General features: G+C 34.4%; 1 pseudogene; it reads left to right on the top strand.

Annotated features, from left to right (window-relative positions):
- The first annotated feature begins 49 nt into the window (after positions 1-49).
- On the top strand, positions 50-16,332 carry LOC149575175 (DNA (cytosine-5)-methyltransferase CMT3-like; annotated as a pseudogene).
- Positions 16,333-16,747: the final 415 nt, after the last annotated feature.

A 16,747-nucleotide genomic window follows, 5' to 3' on the forward strand; every position in this document is an offset into this window, starting at 1 on the left:
CAATGACCTAAATATAGCCCTCTATGGTGAGTTACCTCATATTCCCACTATGGGGTCTTGCCTTGTGCATTATGTTGTTCCTTCAACTAATGAAAATGAGGGCATGATTGTTATCAATGCTATAAGTAACCTTGTTGACTTAAATTTAGTTGTTGTCTTTACTTTTCCTTATGCCCCTAAGGAGTTCATTGTCCTTTTTATTTTTGGAAGTGTTGTGATTCATTGTCTTTAGAGACTTTCTCAATGACTTTGCCTCTTTTTGTGACCTTCATCAGCTCTCAATGAACTTGAACAAGAATTAGGTTATGGTCTTCAACTTCCTAAAGACCTCTCATTCATACTTCTATTTCTAGGGTCATGAGATCGAGATCACCACATGATATGTGTACCTTGGGGTAAAGTCCTCTAGAACTTGCTTCAGTTTGAGACCCATCATCTAGCCTAGGGTTAGGAAGGGTATGGGCTCCCTTGCAATGCTCAAGATAGGACACTTCAGACATCACTTATAGGATGCTTTGTCCAAGTTTTCCCTCCTAGACTCCTTGGTCTAATCGATGGGTCTTTATGGCTTGCTAGTTTTGGGACCCTCTCTCCTTGATTCTAACTAAGCTTCCATTGAGTATGTTCAAATCCTATTTCTTTGGTGTATTATGAGATATCATCGACTCACCCCCCACAATATTGTTCTGGCCAAGTTTGGGGCCCATCTCTTTAGGTTGGCTGCCATTTTCAACTTGATTTGGTTTCTTCATCGCCTTTTTGGTTTTGTTGACTCTGCGGATGACCTTGGTAGTATTACATTTTAGCTTCAATCTTGTTTCTTCCTTCTTCTGAGAGTTCCTTCTCAATTTTTACCCAATATGATCTATATACGGATTTAGTCACATGCTTTCTTTGTAGCTTTTACAACAATTTGATTTGATAATCAAAATTATATTCCCTCCTTTCATTATACTCTTTTTTTTGGGGGATGAGAAGGATGTTTTGGTTTTCTTGTAGGCTTTCGTCCATTCTTTCATGGTGAGATGAAAGGAACATTGTGCATATGCATCCTATGCAAGTTTAAACTCACAATATGTTTTTATGGAGAATATTGTTGATATTCTTAAATTATGTAATGAATTCCTTTACCATTATGCCTTGAGTTGTTTGATACATATGAACTATCATTTGATACATATGAATTATCAAGTAAGGTTTGGCATGATGGCAATTAGGTGTTATAGACTCCCACTATTTTGCATGTGTTCTTACTTGTGGGGAGGAAAGGCATTTGAGAAACTTTTTCTATATCCACTACCAACACACTATGTGGTTGTTAGAGGCGATGTCCCTAATGAATGGGAGTGCAACATAGTTACTTATGATGAAAATCAATATTGCAATCTTCAAAAGACACTTGTTCTTGGGAATGTTATTTCTAACCTTGAATCAGTTTTAAATTCAAAGAGTCGAGATGAAATGGCATATGGGAATGCCCTTTCCCCTAAGTTTTAGACATATATTAGAATGCATGAAGAAACTATGAAAGGTTAAATGTCATAAACAACCTTCATGAAGAGATCAAAGAAGGTTATTCTTATGATCATAGGTCTCTTTAGGTTAATAAAGATGATTATCAATGAGTCTACCAAAATCCTAAGAAAAAGGTGGATTACTTTAGGGATCTTCATGGTGTACTCTTTAGACTAAATAAAATTATGGAATTGGATACCTCTATAGAGAGAGTCGCCAATAGGAAAGCCATTGGTTCTATATTATGCAATATCTTTTGTAAAAGGTTATTCCATGAAACCTTTTGGTCATTTATGGTATGAAATATTGCCAATTGCAGCCACTAGAGCGAGACCTAATCAATAGAATTCTATAATGTTTTGAGATAGCTGAAAGAAACCATAAGCATACTTCTCAATGGTTTTATCAAGCAAAGGATATAGTCATAAAAATAAAAGCTTGTACTCAAGAACCAAAACAAGTATTTTTTTTTAAAATATAGGATGATGATTTTCTTGAATGCATCAAATCAAGGCTCAATATTTTTCAACTTCTTGAGACCAACATATATTTTGATAAAGAATGTCATTTATATTCTTAAATTGTGTAATGGATTTCCTCACCATTATGGCTTGAGTTAATTGATATATATAAATTATGAAGAAAGGCTTGGCACGATGGCAATTAGGTGTTATGGACTCCCATTGTTTTACATGCATTCTTTCTTCTGGGGAGTAAAGCCATTTGAGAAAATTTTGCAATATTCACTACCAACATACAATGTGGTTGTTAGACTAGTGTCCCTAATGAATGGGAGTGCAATATGGTCACTCATGATAAAAACCAATGTTGCAATCTTCAAAAAGAATATGAAAAATCCCTTTTCCCTAAGTTTTAATGAGATATTAGAATGCCTAAAGAAGTTATGAAAGGTTAAATGTCATATACAACCTTCAAGAAGATATCAAAGAAGGCTATTATTTATGACCATAGGTCACTCTCATTAAAACCAAATTCTTAACCGAAAAGGGGAAGACTTTAGGGATTTTTCTAGTGTACTTGAAAGATTAATGTCACCATTGGGAAATCCATTGGTTCTAGAGCATTGGATAACATTTGCAAAAGTTTTTTTGATGAAACATTTTGATTGTTTATGGTGGGATGAAATAGTGCCAATTGTGGTCACTAGGGCATAGCCTCATGGGTAGAATTTTTGAGTATTTTGAGACATCTAACAAAAAAATAATTTTACTTCACCAATGTTTTATCAAGCAAATGATACAATCATAAAAACACAAGCTTTTATTCATGAACCAAAAATGAGTCTTTTTTTCTAAAATAATTAATGATGTTTTTCTTGAATACATCACATCAAAGGTCAATATTGTGCAAGTGTCGCCAACGATTGGTTCAGAGAAAGAGAAAAGACAAATACCACCATGTGAATTTTATTAAGATATAGGCTATGATTTGGCTTACATAACCTTACATGTTATGCCACCTGAAACTATATCCACAACCATTGATTCAACCTTAGAGGTGTGTAATGATTATGATATAGCTCCCTCTAAATGGAATGGAACTATTGAAAGAAAGACACACAATAATAGAAGTTTTAGGAAATATTGCAAGGTCAAACCTAAAGTTTCTTTTACTAAGGTGAGTGGGGCATTTGAAAGTAAGAAAAAGAGTGAAACAAACATTGAGAAAAATAATTGTTTCCAAGCCCGAGGTAAAGTTGTTTTATTTGTACTCTGGATGTGGTGGCATGTCTAGCTCTTTAGAATAAATAAATTTATGGAATTAGATACCTCAATGGAGAGAGTTACCACCAAGAAAGCCATTGGTTCCAGATTATGAAAGCTAAACCAACATAAGTCTTCTTCATCGAGAAAGTGTGCTTCTGCTCATCACTACATGTCTTAAGGGCTCTCCTCATTTGGATTGGCATGCCAATGATCTAAATATAGCCCTTGATGGTGAGTTACCTCATATTCCCACTATGGGGTCTTCCCCTATGCATTATGTTATTCCTTCAAATGATGAAAATGAGGGCATGGTTGCTATCAATGTTATAAGAAACCTTGTTGACTTAACTGTAGTTTTTGTGTTTAATTTTCCTTCTTCCCCTAAGGAGTTTATTGTCCTTTTTTATGTTTGGTGTGTTGTGGTTCATTATCTTTAGAGACTTTTTGATGGCTTTGCCTCCTTTTGTGACCTTCATCAACTCTTAGTGAACTTGAGCAAGACTAAGGTTATGGTCTTCAACTACTTGAGGATCAATCATATGCACTTCTACTTCTAGGGTCATGATTAAGAGATTACCACATCATATGTCTAACTTGGAGTCAAGTTTTGTGGACCTTGCTTCAATTTGAGACCTGCCATCTAGCCTAGGATTAGTAAGGGTATATGATCCCTTGCCATGCTCGAGAGGTAGTGCTTTAAACATCACTTCTAGGACACTTCATCCAAGTTTTTTCCCTCTTGGACTCCTTGCTTCTACCTGTGGTTCTTTATGGATTGTTGCTTTGGGATCCTCTCTCCCTAATTCTAACTAATCTTCCATTGAATGTGTCCAAACCCTATTTTTTTGGTGTATTATCAAATGTCATCGTCTCACTCCCAATAGTATTGTCCTAGCCAAGTTGGGGACCATCTGTTTAGGTTGGCTACTATTTTTGACCTAATTTGGTTTCTTTATCACCTTCATAGTTTTTATAACTCTATAGGTGACCTCGACAATATTACATTTCAGCTCCAATCTTGTTTCTTCCTTCTTCTAAGATTTCCTCCATATTTTGTACCGCATATGATCTACATACACATTTATTCACATTCTTTCCTTGCAACTTTTATAGCGATTTGATTTGATAATCAAAATTATATTCCCTCCTTTCATTACACTCTTTTTTTTAGGGGGATGAGAAGGACATTTTGGCTGTCTTGTAGGCTTTTGTCCATTCTTTTGTAGTGAGATCAAAGGAAGATTATGCTTATGCATCCTATCCAAGTTTAAAGCCATGATATGTTTTCATGGAGAATGTTATTGATATTCTTAAATTATGTAATGGATTCCTTGGCCATTATAAATTGAGTCATTTGATACATATGAATTATCAAGCAAGGTTTGGCATGATAACAATTAGGTGTTATAGACTCTCGATATTTTGCATGTGTTCTTACTTATGGGGAGAAAAGCTATTTGAGAAACTTTTTCTATATCCACTACCAAAACACTATGTGGTTGTTAGAGGCAACATCCCTAATGAATGGGAGTGCAACATGGTTACTTATGATGAAAATCAATATTTCAATCTTGAAAATGCACTTGTTCTTGGGAATGTTATTTCTAACCTTGCATCAATTTTAATCTCAAAGAGTCGAGATGAAATGACATATGTGAAATCCTTTTTCCCTAAGTTTTAGACATATATTAGAATGCCCAAAGAAGTTATAAAATATTAAAATGTCATATAAAACCTTCAAGAAAACATCAAAGAAGGCTATTCTTTATGATCATAGGTTGCTTTAATTGTATAAAGATGATTATCAACAAGTCTACTAAATTCCTAAGAGAAATGGGGATTACTTTAAGGATCTTTTTGGTATACTCTTTGGACTAAATAAAATTATGGAATTAGATACCTCTATGGAGAGAGTCACCATTAGGAAAGCCATTAGTTAAAGATTATGCAATAAATTTTGTAAAAGGTTATTCCATTAAACCTTTTGGTTGTTTATGGTATGAAATAGTGCCAATTGCAGTCACTAGAGCTAAACCTCATAGGTAGAATTGTATAATGTTTTGAGACAGCTGACAGAAACCATAAGTATTCTTCTCAATGGTTTTATCAAGAAGAGGATATAGTCATAAAAATACAAGCTTCTACTCATGAACCAAAACAAGGCTTTTTGTGCAAAATATCAGATGATGATTTTCTTGAATGTGTCAAATCAAAGGTCAATATTTTTCAACTTCACGAGGCCACCATATGTTTTGATAAAGAATGTTGTTTATATTCTTATATTGTGTAATGAATTCCCTCACCATTATGCCTTGAGTTGTTTGATACAATATGAGTTATCAAGAAAGGCTTGGCATGATGGCAATTAGGTGTTATGTACTCCCATTGTTTCACATGCATTCTTTCTTGTGGGGAGTAAATCCATCTAAGAAAATTTTGCAATATTCACTATGAACACACGATTTGGTTTTTAGACATAGTGTCCCTAATTAGTGGGAGTGCAATATGGTTACTTTTGATGAAAGCCAATGTTTCCATCTTCATAAATCATTTAAAAAAGCCCTTTCCCTTAAGTTTTAGAGAGATAGTAGAATGCCTAAAGAAGTTATGAAATGTTAAATATCATATGAAACATTGAATAAGACATCAAAGAAGGCTATTATTTATGATCATAGGTCACTCTAGTTGAATGACGATGATTATCAATGTATCTGTTGAATTTTTCAGAGAAAGGGGGAAAACTTTAGGGATCTTTCTAGTGTACATGAAAGACCAAATAATGTTTTGGAATTGGGTACCTCTATGGAAAGAGTAATGTCACCATCGAGAAAGGCATTGGTTCTAGATCATGAAATAACATTTGCAAAAGGTTTTTCCATGAAAACTTTTGGTTATTTATGGTGGGATGAAATAATTCCAACTATGGCCACTAGGGCTAAGCCTCATAGGTAGAACTGATGAGTATTTTGAGACAACTAAAAAAAACCAAAATTTTTCTTCGCAAATGTTTTGGCAAAGGATACAGTCATAAGAAAACAAGCTTCTATTCATGAACCAAAATGGTTCTTTTTGTCTAAAATAAAGGATGATGATTTTCTTGAATGGATGACATCAAAGCTCAATATTGTTAGAGTGTTGGCAATGATGGGTTCAGAAAAAGAGAAAAGAGAAATACCACCATGTGAGTTTTATTATGATATGGGCTATGATGTGGCTTACATAACCTTACATGTTTTTCCACCTAAAACTATACCCACAACCATTGATTCAACCTTAGACATGTGAAATGATTATGATATATCTCCCTCTAAATGGAATGGAGTCATTGAAGGAAAGACACACAATAATAAAAGTATTTGGAAAGCTTACAAGATCAAACCTGATGTTTCTTATACTGAGGTGAGTGAGGTTTCTAAAAGTAAGCAACAAGGTGAAGCACTTGTTCTTGGGAATGTTATTTATAACCTTGTATCAATTCTAAACTCAAAGAGTTGAGATGAAATGACATATGGGAAATCCCTTTACCCTAAGTTTTAGATGTATATTAGAATGCTTGTGGAAAATAACCTTATTAGCAAGAAATATCTTAAGAATCATATCATAGGAGTAAACTAAAGGAGTAATCTTAAGATTAGGCTTAGAGGGTCATGTGAACTTGGGTAGTAAGTGATCTCATAGTCATTTTGAAAAGATGAAATCTTAGGCGGTTGACTTTGGATAGACTAGTCAATAAGATCAAGATGCATGAGGGATAACAAAGTGGAAGATTCTAGGTTGTTAATATGAAAGGTGCCATTTCTAGTGATAAAAAATTTAGGACCTAAAGGGAAATCTTGAAAGATACCTAAATTGGAATGAGCACAAAGAGTATCATCTTGATCCACTAAATCAAGTTGAGAATCAAACTTGTCATACCCTAGAAAAGACTCATCAACTACATTGGTTTGATTAGTATAGGCATGCACAAAAACTAACCCCACTTTATGAGATGTGACATAAAGAGAATCCCACTCATATTCATTTGATTCAAAACTTTGGTTATGAACTATAAGGAGAGTAATGTTCTCCTTGATTTATTCTCTATTAGAATCCTCAACGTCTAACTCATCAAACTCAAGTTATATTGAAGTGGAAGCCTCAAAATTATGATATTTATCTAGCTCATTTTCTCCCTAAAGAATGGAGTTAGAAGGAATAAAATCTTCCTCTGCAATAGTAGTAGCCATGGGCTGAATATCATCTTCTAAATCACTACTTGTAGGGGGTTCTTGATCATAAATAGGAGAATTGTCATTAACACCATATCCTAAGCTAGTAGTCTATTTGCTTGTGTGATCATTGGTATGAATCATGGGTTCAAAAAGAACATATTTAGCATTTGTAAAAGGTCCATGTCTAGGATAACCCATCTTTTCAAAAAATTGTTAAATTTTTCCATACTTCTTAGGAGAAATAGGTGTAGTATGTATGAACTCATTAGTCAATTCTTCTTTCATATATATGTTATCCCTATTAGATTTTTCTTCTTTTTCATCTTCTAAAGGGAATAAGGCTTGGACAAAAGTTTCATAAATAGTTATAGTTGAAGATGAGGGCTTCATGTGTTCAATTGGTCTCCCATAGGAGCACATGGAAACTGAAAAAGAAATAATAGAATCTAGAGTGTACTCTTCCATATCGATGTGTTGGAAATATAAGGTGGGATAGATGATTGAGAGGGGAGGGCTAAATCAAGAAATAATAAAATTTCAACTTCAAATCACCAATTAATCCTTCATCTATTAATCTCATATGATTGCATGCATGAAATATTGAACACAATAAAACATTGATAACACTTGACACAATATTTGGTAACCCAGAAACCTTCCAAATAGAAAGTAAAATTGGGATGGGAATGATACCCACAAGCTATGATACTGTAGTATAAATTTGGCCTATTAAGGCTTACAATTGATCACTTTTGGTGATATTCATTGTTAGGAGCAATAAGGACTATGAGGTCAACCTTGTAAAAGGATTTATATAATACAATGAAGTATGCACTCAGTTAGGATTTTTTGCATAAGACTATTAAGTCCACCTTGTTAGAGGATTTGAGTGATGTACTTATTAGGATGCACTTGTAGTTTATCTCATCTCTACAACTTGATTTGCTATATGAGATTCCTTTGATGTAGAATGATCACCTTAATGTGATGGATGAGACTCTTCTTTTCCTTATATAGCTTGTAGCCCTTGTCTTCTAATTCACATTCATTCTTCTTCTTACTTGTTATAATCTTCCTCATTTGGATTTGGAGAGATATATTATATACCAATCCAATTAATTATGTTCTAGAATCAGTTATAATACCATATTCAACATTCTTCACCAAGTTGGCTCACTGTTGATACTTAGGTTTTGAAGACCACTTGGGTGATATTATGACACTCAACAACATAGTGAACTTGGTAAGCTCTGGCACTCAGTTGACACTAGTGCTTGATCTAAATTGATCACTTAGGAGTAGGCATGAACTTGGTTAGCACTAATGACTTAGTGAACTCTATGGAACTTGATTGGCACTAAAGGGCTCAATTGACATTGCAACTCGGTCAACACTACCTTCCTTCTGCTTGGTAAAGATGATTAGCTTGGTAGACACTAATAAGGTTAGTTAACAATGCAAATATCAATTAACACTACTTTCTACTTGATTTACACTATGAAGCTCGATAGACTTTGTGAAGCTCAACTTACACTATTTTCTTCTTGTGAAGCTCAGTAGACACTATGAAGCTTGGCTTACACTATTTTCAGCTTGTGAAGCTTGGTAGATACTATGAAGCTCAGCTTACACTATTTTCTACTTGTGAAGCTTGGTAGCAATGTAACCAACCAAATGATTAAGTGTTTAGTCACTAATTGACAAATGATTTGACCATAAGGTCAACATGATGCTCATCATTTTAGCTTCTTCTCAAAATTAGCAAGGGAGGTTCTAGCTTCATTAGCAACTATATTATTTGGAACTAGGGATTCAACAATAGTGAGTGTGCTTATTGACATAGAATTATCCCCATCAATCAATACTCTTGTACCATTAAAATGAAAGTTAATTCAGTGATGAAAAATTAATGAAACAACATCCATGTTATGTATCCAAGGTCTCCCTAGAAAAATGTTTTTATGCAAGTGGAATGTCAAGAAATTAGGATACCACATATTTTTCTACAAGAACAACCTGAATAGGTAGCACAATAAGATCCTTAGAGGAGCATTTAACTTCATCATAAGCTTTGATAGTGATTTAGCATCTAAGGTCAATAACAAATTCAAATAGACCCAATTGTGGAACAACATTAAAGGAAATAATATTTAACCTTGCATCATTTTCTATCAACACTTGTCTAGCCTAGGTACGATAGATTTGGACTTGAATATGAAATACAAGGTTATGTGAGTGACTAAGCACTTTGTCATCTTATTTGGAAAAGTTAGTTAACAAAGAGAAAAAATGTGATTAACCATAGCTTGGAGCTTATCCACATCAATATGAATAGGGACACTCATTGAGCATAAAGCCTTCTCAAGGATCTCCTTGAGTAAAGGAGATAATTGGAGCAACTCAAAAATAGACATTTGAGTGAGAGTGCATTGCAATTGGTTCACAAGATCATAATTGGTAGAGATTTTCTTAGATAAAGAAGACCCTACTTGTTTAGTATTAGCTTGTTTGGGATTATCTGCAACTTCAAGGACAAATTTGGATTGATGATTAGTAGAAACATTTAGTCTTTCACCATAAGGGGAAGAGGAAGCTTCAAACCTAAGTGAAACCATAGATCTATTATCATAAAAGTGTTGAGAGGAATCAAGAGTTCTCAAGATCACTTTACGCCTTTCATCATTAGTGGCATAGCTAGGTTCTTCATCAAATTTAGGCCTCATCATATTGATGCTTTCTTCATCAATAGGCTCAAGCCTATGCATAATATTGTCTTTGTTATTATATGTGTCACGATTCTTCTTGTTTACATTTGACAAATTTCCTTGCTCATACTTAAGAAGAGGTTTTTTGAAATCCTTATGATCAGAGTTTTTGACCAACCCATAAGTAGCAACTTTTCCTTCATCAATAAGATCTTTTATACATCCTTGAACCTAAGACAATGATTAGTTTCATTTCTTTTGTTCCTACGATAATTTCAAAATTGATCCCCTCTCCACCAAGGAGGTTTAGCCTTAGGGTGATAAGGTCTTAAATTATCAGGTAGTGTAATGAGCTTATTAGAAAGAAATGTCTTAAGAATCAAATCATAGGAATCAACTAAAGGAGTAATGTTAAGCTTAGGATTAGAGGGTTGTGTGAACTTGGGTAGAAAGAAATCTCATAGTAATTTTGAAATGATTGAAGCTCAGGTGGTTGACTTTGTGTAGACTAGTCAATGAGATCAAGGTGCATGAGGGATAACAAACTAGAAGATTCTAGGTTGTCAATATGAAAGAGGTCATCTCTAGTGACAATAAAGTTAGGAACTATAGGAAAATATTCAAAGGTACCTAAAGTGTAATGAGGCCTAAGAGTATTAGTGTGATCCACTAAAGCAAGTTGAGAATCTAACTTGTCAAACCCTACAAAAGACTCGCCAACTACATTGGTTTGATTAGTATAGGAATGCACAACATCTACCCCCACTTCATGAGATATGGAATAAAGAGCATCCCAATCATATTAATTTGATTCAAAAATATGATCATTAACTATAAGGTAAGAAATAGTTTTCTTGATTCAATCTCTATTAGGATCCTCAATGTCTAACTCATCAAACTCCAGCTATATAGAAGTGGAAGCCTCAACAATATGATCATTATGTGGCTCATTTTCTCACCAAATAATGGAGGTAGAAGGAATAAGATCTTCCATTGGAATAGTATTAGCCATGAGTTGAATCTCATCTTCTAAATCACTAGTTGTTGGGGATTCATGATCATAAATAGGAAGACTATCATCAAGACCATGTCCTAGGCTAGTAGTGTCTTTGCTTGTGCGACCATTGGTATGAATCATGGGTTCACCAAGAATATATTTATCATATTCCAAAGGTCCATGTCTAGGATAACCCATCTTTTTGAAAAATTGATAACGTTCTCCATACTTCTTAGGAGAAATAGGGGTGTTACATATGACCTCATTAGTTGGTTCTTCTTTCATAAATATCTAATCCCTAATAGCTTGATCTTCCTTTTCATCTTGTAAAGGGAATAATGCTTGGAAAAAATGTATTGTACATAAACAATTGTAGCTAAAGATGAGGGCTTCATGTGCTCAATTGATCTTCCATAGGAATGTATGGAAACTGGCAATACAATCATAGAATCCAGGGTATACTCTCCCATATTGATTCTTATCATTTTTAGTTTCTTTACACAATTAGCAAAGGAGGTTATAGCTTCATTAGCAAATATATTATTTGGAACTAGGGATTCAACAACAATGAGTGTTTTCATTGACATAGAATTATCCCCAGGAATCAAGACTTTCATACCATTAAAATGAAAGTTAATTCAATGATGAAAAGTTGATGTAACAACACACATGTTATGTATCCAAGGTCTCCCTAGTAGAATGTTTTATGCAAGTGGAATCTCAAGAACTTAGGATATCATATCTTTTTCAACAAAACTGGCCGTAATAGCTAACACAATAAGATCTTTAGAGGAGCTTTTAGCTTCATCATAAGCTTTGATAGTGATTTTGCATCTAGGGTTAAAAGAAAATTTAGAGAGACCCAATTGTTGAACGATGTTAAAGGAAATAATATTTAACCCCAAATCATTGTCTATCAACACTTGTATAACCTAGGTATGATAGATTTAGACTTCAATATGCAATGCAAGTTTATGTGAGTGACTAAGTGATTTAACATCTTCTTTAGAAAAAAGTTAGGTAATGTAGAGTAAAAATGTGATTAAAAATAGCTTGGAACTTATCCACATGAATATGAGTAGGGACACTAGCTGTGGATAAAGTCATCTTAAGGATCTCCTTGTGCAAAGGAGATAACTCTAACAACTCAAAAATAGATATTTTAGTGGGAGTGTGCTACAATTAGTTCACAAGATCATAAGTGGTAAAGATTTTCTTAGATGAAGAAGACTTTGGTATTAGCTTGTTTAAATCATGTCTCCACTTCTTCAAAGCTTGAACAATTTCATATAACTCTTGATCATACACATAATACTTCCTTTTATCATCTTTCAATTTCTCACTAAAAAAAAAAAGGTTTACATAATACTTCCTTTTAGAATAATTCAATTTCTCACTAAAGAAAGCAACATGTTCACCTTCCTAACTCAAGACAACTCTTATTGCATTGCCACTTGCATCACATTCAACTTGATCTGCCTTGTTGAAACCAAGCAAAGCCATTACATATAACTCAAAAACCTTTTGTTTCAAAATCTCAAAACTCTTATCAATTCCAAGTGTACACTTGAAATCATTTTTATGTCCTCTCATAGTCTCAGTCATAGCATTACAAACATAATTGAAGTTCCTTATAATTTTTTAACAGAAACTAACCAAAACATAAAATAATCTTACCTCACCCACATTCTCAGGTGTAGGCCATTCCAAATTTTTTAAAACCTTCTTAGGATCCATTCTCAAACCATCAACTAAAATCATAAATCCCAAATACAAAGTGTCATCCTAAATGAATGAACATTTCTTCAAATTAATTAGTAATTTCTCCTTCTTCAATCTTTGTAATACTTTGTCTATTTTTCTCAAGATGTTCTTCCTTAGTCTTACTGAATATTAGAATATAATCCAAATATATTATCATAAAGGTACCCAAGAATTTCTTTAGAACCTCATCCATTAACCTCATGAAAGTACTTGGTGCATTAGACAAACCAAAAGGCAAAACTGACCACTTATACAAACTATATTTTGTCTTGAAACCAATTTTCCATTCATCACCTTCTCTAATTTTAATATGATGATAAACACTCTTCAAATCAATCTTGGTAAAATATTTTTCTCCACTCAAACAATCCATTATGCCATCCATCCTCGACATAGGAAAACCTATACTTTACTATTATCTTGTTTATGGCTATGAAATCTGTACACATTCTCCATTCTCCATATTTTAGGTGTGAATACAATAGGTACATGACATGGAGTTGGGGTTTCTCTAATAATACCTTTTTATAACAACTCTTGTACTTTCTTGTTAGATTCTTCATTCTCAATAGGTGTCAATCTATTTTGTGCTCTATTCATTAAAATATCTCTAGGAATCAAATCCATATAATGACTTATACTTCTAACTAGTGTTAAATCATCATAGATATCTTTTGCAATAATCTCCTTGTACTAATTCAATAAATTTTCAATTTATATTAGCATTCGACTAACACTGTCATCTTTTGTTGTTACTAGACCTTCATTTTCTTCTGCGGCTCGATCATTACTATTTTTGTCACTTGGCCCTTACTATTGTCTATCTCTCAACCATTACTATTACAATTTTACCCTCTAGTGATTGCAACAAGGCCCACTTGGTTCTTCTTCATCTCCTCCTTAAACTATTTCCCACTAACCATACAGATTCTAACAATAGTACAATTTAGCTCATCTGAAGTTCAATCAAGGGAAATAATGCAATTTTTCACTCCATCTACCCAAATAATATATTGATTCAATATACCATCATCTATAACATGTTTATCATATTGCCAAGGTCTACCCAACAAAATACAACAAAAATCCATAGGCATAATATCACACAAAAATTCATCAAAGTTGTAATGCCTCGCCCAGAGATCCTTGGAAACAAGGATGGAATACAAGCCAATTTTTTTTTAAATTTACAAGTATGAATGCACATGAAAACATCATACAGGGATCACAAAGGTCACAATAGAAGACTTCACCACAATCCCAGCAACCAACGAATCTTCGAATGCCACTACCAAACTGACACACACAAAAAAAAGTCAACAACAACCATGCACAAGATGAGGCCTCAAGAAATGACCACTCATCAACAAAACACCAAGTTGGGGTAAAATGCAGAACCTTGAAATTTGGCTAAACCTAAAATCTTGAAGCCCTAAAAATTGGCTAAGTCTAGATTTCTGAAGCCTTGAAATTTCCTAAAATCTTTATCTTATCTCCGAGAGGTCTGAAACCTATCTCAAAATATTCGTCGCATATATTAAAATATATCTTAAGTATAAGTAAGGAATATACATCAACTTATACTTAAATGATATATTTTAAACCCCAAAGGACTACAACAAAAACACACAAAAAGGATTGAAAGAAAACAACTCGAATCTAAAAAGAAACAACATAGGGTCGAGGAACACCAAAAAGGGTATCCAAAACAACTCTCAAAATTTTTGGATCAAATTGAAAAGTGCTTGCTGCCTGTTCGCGTAGGATTTTACAAAACTCATGCGATACTTTAATACAACACTAAAAAGTATCACGTGACATTTATAAAGGAGGGTGACACTTTTAGAGTTTGAGCAATACTTTTCACAAGGGCGTGTGATAATTTTAGGGTATCGTACGATATTTCTCCAAAGGAGGTGCAATACTTTCTAGTATCGCATGACATTTCTCCAAGAGGCATGCGATACTTTCTAGCATCGTACGACATAGTTTCTATGGGCATGTGATACATTTTTATGTCGCACCATGTTGATAAAATGTCGCCCATAGAAACACAAAAACACTTAAGGAAAACAAAAAAGGGGAAAAACAGAGAAAAAATGAGTCCAAAACCTCCACACCAAGGAGTACCAAATCCACATAGATCGAGGAGCAAACACTCGAGTGCAAAATCAACAAGATGCCAAGATCAAGAAGGAGATACATCTATCCATCTAAAACTATAGCAGAAAAGAATGTACTGAAATCAACATCACAGTGAACATAAGCAACATCATAATGAACAGAGATAATATCACAATAACAAAACAACCAAATTAAGAATGTGGTTCATCCCAATCGCCAATAGCATCATAAGACCGTCATGGGTCCTAGCCATCCCCTATGCGTATGATCCGAGGGATATTTTTGTCAAGATTAAAGTATCTCCAAAACTCCAACAATCAGCATTAGATTAAACTCCTTGAAATTTTGGACCCAACACAATTTGAATGGGCGAGAAAGGAGTCCATACACAAAAGTTACGACCAGTCAAATGTTGGTCAAATTCAGGTACAGAGGCTATTAAAAAGGAAAAAAAATAGATTCTCCAAATTTGGTCAAATTCGGCATCAAATCGAAGGTCTCGTTAAGAGCTCTCCAACGACGTTCATTTGTTGAAAACGGAGATCGTATGTGAAAATGGTGCCCGATTGAAGTCCAAGGTGGTGTGGCATTTAAATATACATATATTTTAAAAAAAAAATTTTAAAAAAATGCCATTCAAAAACATAGTTGATGGTCGGGGGGGTTTGAACCCGCGACCACCCGGCTCTAATACCAACTTTTCGAACAGCTGTGAATGTAAACTGACAAATGATATTTCATTAATATACAGCGGAACAATACAAATGTTTACATATACATCACGCGCTGATAGTCTGATTTCTGATTATCTCGGATGAGATAAGAGCATACTCTCTATATCAGAATATGTGTATAAGAAACTTATGGATCTGAAATCTACAGCTTCTGAGACTTACAAAGACTGAAAGCTTAAAACTTCTTCCTGACTTCTAAGACTTTTATCTCCCTAGACTCTGAGACTCCTTCTTCCACTCAACTGACTCTGTCTAAGAATGAAGATCGAATCCCATTTTATAGATGGAAGGGATCCATTTCATTTTACAATTTCTTGAAGTCCGACCATAAGAAAAGGACACGTGTAAAGGTCGTTGGAGACAGAAGGAATCTGCTACAGGGACACCACTGACTAAAGGCGGTGGAACAGGATCACACCGACAGTTTTATTACAACAGCATCTTTTTGACGAGAAGGGTAACTCGGTTGACGTCGTTTTTACCAAGGCTGACGACCTTGTCTTAGTTTTGCTAACACAGGTTAAGATGCCTGCGTCAAGTGACAACCCCACTTGATGAGTGCTAGTACTGATGTGAACGTGGTGAACTGACTTCCCAGTTCATTTCTTCATTGTCTTCAGACATGGGTCTGTGTTCATCATCTAGTTGCATGAGGCGTTCTTCCATGGATTCTTCTCTCCAGAATATCCTTTGAGTTACACGGATAAAAGCCGTAGAGTTTGGAATGTCAGGAGTTCGGTCTTCAGGTATAGTTTCATATTGCTTAAACAACCAAAGTGGCTTTCTCTGATTAGCAAAGGAAGAGAGGGTTCGTAATTCAATTGTATCTTCTTGTGCTAGTAAAGGTCCGAACTTTGAGAAGGCACCAAGGGAAATAGGTGTCGGTGTTGCTGAGAGAAACTGCAAACGGAATAAATAGCCATAGTTAATGGTTAGGGGATTTTGCAGATGGCTGTGTGGATATAGGCCA

Source organism: Cupressus sempervirens, chromosome 2, assembly GCF_028749045.1.
Source record: "Cupressus sempervirens isolate cs-2001-9-10 chromosome 2, ASM2874904v1, whole genome shotgun sequence".
Taxonomy (NCBI): Eukaryota; Viridiplantae; Streptophyta; class Pinopsida; order Cupressales; family Cupressaceae; genus Cupressus; species Cupressus sempervirens.